This window comes from Solanum lycopersicum, chromosome 3, assembly GCF_036512215.1.
Source record: "Solanum lycopersicum chromosome 3, SLM_r2.1".
In the NCBI taxonomy this organism is placed as follows: Eukaryota; Viridiplantae; Streptophyta; class Magnoliopsida; order Solanales; family Solanaceae; genus Solanum; species Solanum lycopersicum.
The window spans coordinates 1,179,976-1,188,243 of NC_090802.1; positions in this window are offsets into that span (position 1 = coordinate 1,179,976).

An 8,268-nucleotide genomic window follows, 5' to 3' on the forward strand; every position below is an offset into this window, starting at 1 on the left:
GGGTAAACCGATAACCCAATAAGACTATAGTTATTTACTACTTTACCCTTCCTCAATATTAAATATACATAATTTAATACATAAATAGATTCAATATTAGCTTTTCAGGCTATGTGATTTTTTGGTTAGGAAATTTGTGAGAACTTTGTTGATTATCTGGTGGATCAAGCAACTGTTCAAAATTGTCTCATTGAAATATTTTATTTTAGTTTTAATTCTAGTTCGTAATTGTAGGCGATAGCTTTTGCAAGTTTGTGAATGTTAGTAATTTGATCAACATTCAAAGTTTTCTATTATGTTTTGACGGTAAGTTGGTAACATGTAATTATAACATACATACTATTGTATATTATTTGATCGACATTTTCTTATTGGGTTAACCGAAACCGAACCGATAACATCAAAAATCGATAAACCGATAAACCGATAAAAAATTTCTTATTGGTTTGTTATTGGGTTAGAATATTTTAAAACCGAAAACCGATAAACCGAACCGATTATATGTAAAACCGAACCGAACCGACCGATGCACACCCCTACTTAAAAGTTATTTTAGTTTAACTTTTTATTTTTAATTTAAAGCTACTAACTTTTTTTAAGTCAATCCAAACGATCTCTTTATCTAATATGTATTTTTAAAGTTAAAAAGTATTTTAGCTATAGCATTTTCAAATTTAGAATGTTTACGAGGCTAGCTAGATGTGAATTGCCTAAACGTGTATTTTGAAGTTAGTTTATTTAGTTGATAATTGAAATTAAGTTAAAATATTTATTTATGTGTAATACCTAAAAAATAATTTTATTTAGTTGATAATTGAAATTAAATTAAAATATTTATTTATGTGTAATACCTAAAAAAATAATAAAAGCAGTGAAATTTTATCTAATAAAGAAAGTAGAATTCAGAGTGAAAATTGATTTTGGAAAAAAATATTAGATTGAACATAATGTCACAAAACTATTTTCTAACAGTTTTGACTTTTATAATTTATTTAAGATAAGTAACTTGAATCTTTATCAAATATTTTAGAGAAAAAAATTATAAACATATTATTGTAGATGTTAATTAATGAAACAATAGTTTACCTAATTACATAATTTATATGACATCTGAATTATATTTCATAAATCGAATAAAGTGCTCTAATTTTGATAATTTAGGATTTACTGTGACTACTCTCATTAAATAAATCTAGATTACAACTACTTTTGAATATATTATGTATCCATGAGCCAAGGAAACATAACAAAACGGTTAAATTATATCATAATAGTTTCAAAGTCATTAGTTGTTCTATTTCATTGAAATTCAATATATTGTATATGTGAATCATAATGTCTTTTGTATGTGTGTTCTATAATTTAATTTATTTATTTTATTCAATATACGTGTAGCAATTTGATGTATATAATATCAATTTCATCTAATATATTAAATTTAATTTAATTTTGATATATCCCGTATTACTTTCATATAATGTGTTTAATCTGATAGCAAGGATACATAAATATATCGAGAGTTACATATGCACTGATAATATTCATCAAATAAATTAATATTTAACATAGTTTATGCATAAATACATACTTAGAATGAGAGAAAATACATATGTATACAAATATATCGTGTATTTGTGTGTGCGCTTTGAGTACCTCTTATGGCTAGAATTGTATTTAGTCATAGTTGAACGTGCAAAAAAAAAAATTGGTATGATCTATGAATCAATCCTAAATCAAATTGAAAATAATATTGTCTACAATGATTTGCAAAAGAGTCCCAAAACATTGTAAAAATTATTTACTTTTTTTATAAAAGAAAATCATTTATGCAAATAAGTAGTGTGATTAGAGAGTGGTTAAAAGATATATACTATAAGATAAAATAATTTTAAATTAAAAGTAAGAAGTGTGTATCTTATGGACAATCCGCTAGGAAACTCAAAATAACGGTTAGATATATAATATTTTTTTAAAATTCGCGATTTGAATAATTATATAGGAATGTATATTTAATTTATATAGTTTCTTTTAAGACATTTAACAAACCTCGCTATGTACAAGGTAGATTCGTGAAATCTTTTAAATATATATTAATCATTATTGGGTCTTTAAATTTATTAAATGTTGACATTTTTATATTTTTATTATTCTATCCCTTCACTTTTAATTGTTATGTTAAGTTTTTCAAAAGTTAATTTAATTAATTTTTAAAGTTAAATTAGATCATATTAATTTGATATTTTAAATAAAAAATTAAATATTAAAAAATAATACGAAAAGTTGTATAAATTATAATTTTTAGATATCAATATGATAAAAAATATATCATAAAATATTAATTAAAATTCTTATATTTGACTCTAAAAAAATAATTGCGACAAGACAAAAAATAATAATATTTACCATGGCGACTCACATTTAGGATGTTGCCTCAATTAATGTTACTAGAATGCATTTTTAAGAAAAATAATTATAAATACATATGAAGGATTATAGGATATGTAATTAATAGTAATTCTCTATATAGTTTAAAAAAATAATTATATATTGTTTTCTTAATTAGTAATTTTATAGAAAATTTTATATCTAATTCAAGATGAAAATTAATATTATGTCTTTTAACCGTAATTAAATATTTTGATTAATTTTTCTTTTGTGTTCAATTTTCAAGAGAGTTATTATAGAAATAATTTAAATTAACCACCTATTATGTTTATTAGTTTCTTAATAAACATGATTTTTACCTATATAACATTTATTTTGATACGAATGAAATACATATCAATCTACTTTTGATATCTACCATTTTTATGTTTTTGATAACAATAATTTTAGCATTCATTATTTGTTATTAAAGAGGTATTTGTTGTAACAATATTCCTGTTTTTAGTAAGTAAATTGTTGAAGTATGACATTATTAGAGGTGAAGAAGCAGAAATGAGGAAATGAATAAAACTCTATATAGTAAGAGGAAAATATTACTCTCGTTTAGGTGGATAGTATCTCAAATGAAGCAGGACATAGAGAAGAGTTCAAATGACATTTTAAGCGATCTGGAGATTTTTTTCCAAATAATTTAGCATGAAATTAAACAACAATCATGGTAGGAAGAAAAACGAAGAATTAAAGTTATTGCAAATTTGAAATTTGCAAAGAATAGTCACAATTTTAACTTTATTAAAGACATGTGATCTCTTTTCACTAGTTATTAGTGTTTCAATAATGTTTCCACACACCTTAACAAAGTAGAGTCATATCATAGAAAAAATAAGTTTAAGGGTAATATGATCCTAATTAAGTTTAGGTATTTCACTTAAAATTCGGGATATGTTAGAAATATTTATGTATTATCCCCAAAAAAAATATTTTTCAAATTGTTACTTTTTTATTTTTTATTTTTAAAAAGTAAAATATTTGAAAGTTTATTGAATGAAAGACAAACATGACAAAAAGGTTATAGCAATTTTCTTGAACTTTCAACAGTTCACTTATTTTAAATTAGAGAAGATACTCAAATGTTCCCTCTAAACAATGACCAATTTTTCAATCATACACTTATTCTTTACGAGGGTCCTACTGCATCTTTAAACTATTTTAACACAAAAAAATTGACCCTTTAAGTGATGATATGGCACAAAAAGTGTATTTCATTCTTTCTGAAAGAGTGAGAAGCAAACAACAAATGAAAAAAAATATTTTATTATTGTAATGACATGACACAAAGAGTGTATTTCATTCTCTTTCCCTTGCTCTTTTATGGAGAAGAAGAAACAACAATTCCAACAACCCTAATCTTTGGTGGATATAAATGTTTATAATATTAAGTCACGTACGGCCCATTAAATTTATTTGTATATTTCACTTAGACACCTCAATGTAGTCTTGTACCTATTAAACATTTCAATATTAATAAATTTATACCTATTTGACATAAAATAATTTGTTGACAAACACAAGATACATGCATCTCAAACACTAATATGCATGTATCTCAAATACGAATATATAACATGCGTACCAATGACATGATGACACATATCATTTTATTCATCTTTTTTTAAAAATAACTCAATTTTAAATAATCAAAAAATAATTTTATAAAAATAAAAACTTATATTTGAATTAACCGTTCACCTCCTTTCTTCTTTTTCAAGACCCGCTTACCTCTTCACCAACTCCGCCTGAAAATTATCACCCTGCTTTTTTTTGTCCTTCATTTAATTTATTTCCTTTCACCAGTGTAGATAATACACTGTTACTGTCGATTCAAGTTAAATACTCAATCTCTTTCATTTTAATAGCATCAAAAGCTATCATTCATAGCTTTTATCTTCTTTCCATTAGTAATTATTTATTAGAATTACAAAATTAATAACAAACTTTTGTCCGGAAAAAGTTCAAATCATATTTTTCTCATCTGAACAAATGAAGCTTTATTAAAATATTTGAGACGTAAATTTTCATAAGAAAAAAGAAGGGAAAAAAGTCTAAAGTATATTTAAACTTTGACTGAAATTGTTGTAATTCCAAACTTTGGGAAGGATCTTTTACCCCTGTATTATTTAATATCGTATTTTAAAGGTATATATGTACCCACGTGAAAATCATAAAATTGCGTTATTAAAATAGTATCACGTGCAGGTGGGCACATATATACCTTTAGAATATAATATTAAATAGTGCAAGGAGGTAATAGATCCTGCTCAAAATTTAAGATTATTACAACAATTTCGATCAAAGTTCAAATATATTCAGAACCCTTTTGAACTATAGAGAGAGTGAGAGAAAGAGAGACGTGGAAGGGGTGTATGTGTAAAACAACTGATAGAATGGTGGTTAAGGAATTGAGAATAGTTCCAAAAAGTGAAATATTGAGATAGGGAAAAATATGACTTTTGAATAAATGAGATGTTTAATATGCACAATCCATGTTTCAAGTGTCTAAGTTAAGTATGCGGACAACTTTAAGGAACAACATATGACTTATAACTTAAGTCATATTTATATTTGTTAGAGAAACTCATCAATGAATCGGTGACAGCGAGGAAGTAATCATCGGAGAAGATGAATTCATCGGCAAATCCAAGTATCATACTTAAGCTTTGAAGTTCTTTTGCAATGATTGTCCATAGATCTATATTTTCATCCGTCAAGTTATTTTTATAGCTCAAATCAATTAATTTGAATGTTGAGAAAAAGAACAAATATACTCCTGAACTATCATTTTGTGTTAGTACATCAGTGTTTTTATCGTCCAAATTTTAAAGCGTAAGTACCCTTTATACTAACGGTGGTACACCACATGTCTTAATTTAATCAATTGATCCAAAATTTATTAAGTTTTGTACCCAAAATTTAAAATTTCACGCGAATTAATTTTAAAAACTCACCCAAATACATAATATCCAGACTGGATAATTTAACTCAAAACCCCTAAATCAATTCACTCCTAAAATCCTGATTTTTTCTCCAATCTTCTCTAATCTTCACCTACTAATTGAGAATTAATTCATTCATTTTTTGAAATAGAAATCTTTCTGCAAAAAATAGCAAAACAATATTTGGTAATGAATAATTCTACTTGGAAATAAGAAAACTCCAAGTCAAACTTACTAGTCACGACGGAGGCACAAACGAGCTGTGGTTTTAGGATGCTATCATGTATTTTCATCTATGTGATATACTAATTTTAAAAAGTGCATACAGAAAGAACTCTTTCTTACGAGTTGAATAAGATATCAGGTACAAGATACATCAAATTAGGGCAACTCTTTGTTAGACTAACAAAGTGATTTGATTTGCGGACTTTGAGTTATATTTTTAGGGCGTGGGTATTACGCATTCGGTGGGTTTTTAAAATTAATTCAGGTAGAGCTTGTAATTTTTGTAAAATTTTAAGAAATTTTGAGTCAATGGATAAGATTAAGATACATATACAACTGTTAATATAAAGAGTATATATGTTCTAAATTTTGGATGGTAAGAACAATGATGTACTAAAAAATATACTGAAGGATATATTCCATTTACACTAATTCGAGGATATGTTTGTCCTTTTTCCTTAAATGTTTTCAAATTCTAAAACTCAAAAATGAAATTTTCTTAAAGAATTTGATTTAGTCGTTACAAAGTAGTAATTACAAATGAAAATTTTATATCTGAATTCAAAATCAGCAAACCATAAAAGATTACAATTTTGACAGCTCCTAATCTAAATCTTCATATACGATTCGAAATTAATTAACAAGTAATTTATAGGGAAAAATGCATAGATCCCCCCCTTGAATTTGTACCCAAAACTCAGTTACACATTTAAACTATTAGGACGACTTATTAAACACCTCTGCTATTTAAAAGTGAATTTGTTTACCCCTAAAGCTGACATGACAAAGTAATAATAATAATTAAAAAAATAATTTGTGTCAGATAATTATTAAAGTAAAAAAAATTAAAAATCGAATATTTCACCCACCCCTACATCTCTTATTCTTCACACCTCATTGTCCTCATCTTCTTCACACACACAAAACTTAAAATAAATCAATAAGAAAAGCAACAAAGAAAAAATTACTTTAAATAGGAGTAAAATTTTGGTAGGTTTCAATCGCTGAAGTTTTGACAACATTTTTGAGTGAATTGAGTAAACGATTGAAAATGGAAAGAAAATTATTTTTCTATTATCTTAATTTTTCTTAGAAACCTTCAAGAAGAATATATATGCCAAGATCTGGAAATATGTACAATTACAAACCACAATAAATAACAATGGAAGCTCATTTTCAATGACTAGCCAACGGAATGAAAGTATTCTTCAACTCCACGACTAAACTCCAGATTGTGTGTAATTTTCTTGGTGACCATTGCTAAAAGTTTCTTCTTTAACATTTTACTATAAAGAAGACATAATTATTAGAGAATTTTAATAATTTATTAGGAATGAATTAGTGTAAAATATAATTAATAAAATAAGACTTAAGTAATAAAGAAAAGAAAGTATAGAAGACAATTTCTAACACGACGCTGATGCGACAACGAATGTAGTACACCAAATACTCTGAAAGTAGTGTTGCACATATCAAGGTGGTGATAAATTCACCTCGTTATGATTGTTAAAACGTGTAACTGATTTTTCTATAAACTTATATATGCTAATTGTGTTGTGATTTGAATGAATTTTTATTCATCGATTTAAGTTGATGTTGATACTATTGGGTTCATATGAATTCGATACAACATGATCTCATTTAAGGATCCTTTTTCATATTTTTCTTAATTATTTTTTTTATGTTTCATTTAATCGATATTTGATATCTATGTTAGAGTTTGTTTATTTTGATTATTTTGTATTTGAGTTGGATAGGATCTCATTCCCCATTCAGAAATGATGCTTCTTTTCAAGAATTCCTTTATAAATAAGGATTGAATCTGAAACTTTTGGTTAAAGAAAAAAAAATCATCTACTATACCACATCTTTTGATTGTTTTAATTGTTGTATTGATGCTTCAAATTTAATTCTAGTTCAATAAAAATGTGAAAAAACTTATTTGGATTGACTTATTTTTAATATTTTTAAACCAAAATAATCTTTAATTACTATTTTTAGTGTTTGGATAAATTTAGAAGTATTTAGTTTTAAATTAGATTGATAAAATAAATCAAAGCTACAAGTTTAAAAGCCAAATGTTCAACATCCAAGTAGGTTTGAGATAACCTTACCTTGAAGTTTGAATGTAAGAGCTTAATCTTCACATTTTAGTATTGAACTCATAATATTTTCTTAAAAATTATAAATATGTTAATGTTGAATGTACGAGGTTTAGATGTTTTTGTTGAATGTACGAGGTTTAGATAAATAATACGATGAGGTCGTCTTGTTTAAGGACTCTTCTTCATCTTCTTCTTTACCTTCTTTCTAATATTTTTTTTTGTTGATATTTGAAATATAATCTTAACCATCTAAGTTAAGGAATTAGTCGCACGTTAGAGGTGGATCTAAAATTTAACCTTCATGTGTGAAATTTTAAAATGTTTAAGATTATATTTTTCAACATAATATTTTTCAACATATGAACTTTAAAAAGTTTAATTATGTGAAAAAGTATTCGTAATAGTATGTAACAACTTATATATGAGATCTAATTAATGATATTATATGACTATTTATTTGAAGAAATTACTCCTTAGAGTAAATTTAAGTACATGTAGGGTAAATTAGACTAGTTCAATGATTATTTTATTAGTAATTGAGGGTATACATCATATTTAGC